This window comes from Atta cephalotes (genome assembly GCF_000143395.1).
Source record: "Atta cephalotes unplaced genomic scaffold scaffold00016, whole genome shotgun sequence".
NCBI classification, from domain to species: domain Eukaryota; kingdom Metazoa; phylum Arthropoda; class Insecta; order Hymenoptera; family Formicidae; genus Atta; species Atta cephalotes.
In genome coordinates this window covers 2,791,345-2,793,779 of record NW_012130080.1, presented here as the reverse complement: position 1 = coordinate 2,793,779, position 2,435 = coordinate 2,791,345, and the positions used below count along the sequence as shown (strand labels likewise).

The 2,435-nt window shown below is 31.5% G+C and overlaps 1 pseudogene; it reads right to left on the bottom strand.

Moving 5' to 3' along the window:
- Nucleotides 1-636: 636 nt before the first annotated feature.
- LOC105618414 overlaps nucleotides 637-2,435 on the bottom strand; it is a 32,747-nt pseudogene continuing 30,948 nt past the window's right edge.

Sequence of the window (2,435 nt, the reverse complement as noted above, 5' to 3'; positions counted from 1 at the left end):
ATAAAAAAAACTTAGATTCTAGCAATCATCAAAAAAAATTCCAAAATAAAATTATTTAACAAAAGACAATATTGATACGAGAAAAAAACCTAAAAGAAGACTCTATTTCTACACGAAAAAAACGACCAAGACATCTAAAAATTTAATTAGATACATATCTGAAATTAATTTTGTTGGAGATGTTATCAAAATAATTATGTAGGACACTCAAGCTAATTACTAAAACATCAAAATTTTTTGCAATATTACTCTTCATGGACGCAAGAGAAGGGAGAGGCGCCTGTTCTCTCTGGCAAAAAATAAACAAATTTATAAAAATCATAAATACTCATTATTTATCTGTTACATGCTATTCTTAAAAAAGTTCGTTGAAGATGTTCAATCTCAAAGCTAGTTGTAATATGTATAAATATTTCAAAAAATATAGATAAATTCTTGCCTTTCCCAATTGAGATCCTAAGTACGTCCATATTACTCAACTTGAGTTTTCTAATAATTATTATTCTGATGTTTAATAGAATAATTATTCTGATGATTTAATAAAATTAAAGATCTACATCTAACTAAATTTTTAAATGCTTTAACAAAATCGTTCTTTTCGTGTACATAAAAATAACAGGACAACTCGATTGAATATCAAGCATTTCTGTTGCAAGAAGAACACGAGCAAAAGCTGGAGCTGGAACTGAAGTTGTTATTTTGATTCGAGCTAGAACTAGAGCTAGAATTGGAGCTGGTCGTATCGGACCGTGACGATGAACTGGAACTTGAGTCGCTCAATAACGGTTGATGCAAGTTCTTCTCTATATCACGCCATTCAGATTCCAGCAACCTCATCATTTTCGTGTGTCGCGAGGGTAATATGCTCGCTTCGCTGTCGTTATCGCTCAACATTGATATTTTCACTCCCATCGCTGCGCATACCTCATCCGGTTCAGGTAGATTGTAACTGATGGTCCGTACGCCGTACATGTCGCTTACGATCTTCTTGGATTCTGGCTTTTTCCGACTTCTGGTGAACGTACGTTCTTTTTGGCTTGATTAATTGGCACTCAACGTCGATCTTTTTCAAACATGGTACGCCATATATGACGAGTTCCGTTGGGAAGGAAAATATGTCCGAAGTGTTCAACGAGTTCAATATGTAATTAGTCTTCTCTAATATTTGATTAGTCTTCTCCTCGGTATCTTCAAAAAATTCATTCTCAAGAAAATTTGCGACATACAATGGCGAATCGATTATGTTGTTGTTCTCGTCGTCTATGTCTTGTCTTGTTTCTTTTCCTTGTAACAGTCACTTCCGTCTGTCATATTGGACGACTCATCAGCATCGGGAATCTGGGGAGTGTAATAATATCGCACCATCGATCAATTGTTGCTATCGCGTGCAGAAATTTGTTTCTCTTCTTCATCATCTGATACTGACATCAATTCCAAATCGTTTGTCGATTCCACAATATCGCCCGTGTAATTTGCTTACCAAAACGATTTTCTTTTAGTCGCAAACAGAAATTTAATACTGGAAGATAGTGATTATCTACTTACCTTTCGCTTGCAATCATATTTTTATTCCTTCCGCCGTCTGCAATCTAGGTCTTTTTTTTGTTCAGCTTAAGTTTATTGTAACCGTAAAATATAAATGGTAAATATAAAACAATAAATTCCTGATTTAAATAAATAAAAAAAAAATGTTAAATAAAGGTCTTAAAAGTCGGCACGGTAAACGATATGCAATCAATTGATACAAAAATTCATTTAATAATTCAACTGAAAATACATTACTTCACAAACCGTACATTTCGGGTCCAAATTGCTATTCTCACAGCACTACAATCATATATAATAATATATATAAATAATTAATATATAATTTGGAGCCGAACGGTTTCCTTATTTCTGAGGTCTCCTTTATTTCTGAGAAATTTGAGAGTAGAATTTTGTTTGTACCAAAAAAGATCCTGATTGCAGACGGAGAGTTAAAAACACTAAAAAAAGTAATTACTATCTTTCTGTTATTTAAACATTATCATTAAATTAACTAATATCTATTAAATTGAAATTTCTGTAAAGGAATCGTAAAGATATCAAACTACGCATTCGAGATTAATTTTTCGAGAATTGTGAATTGAAGATTAGAATTTCTTAATCAGATAATTTTAATATTATTATGAATGTTCATATATTTAATTAAGGTGTTTATCTCACTCTTAAAGATTGAAAACTAAGCTCTTTTTTCAAGAAAACTGGAAAAATTGACTTAATTTTCTCACTCTTTACAATAAAATTCTATTCCAAAGAATTCAGCGAATATATTTTATTGATTGAATAAATTATGTTAATATTTTTTTTTATATTCATTATTTGCTCGTTTATTGGCCGTTATTCTTTTTTTATTTACATAGCTCAATTCTCATCTCTCTCTCTCTCTCTCTCTC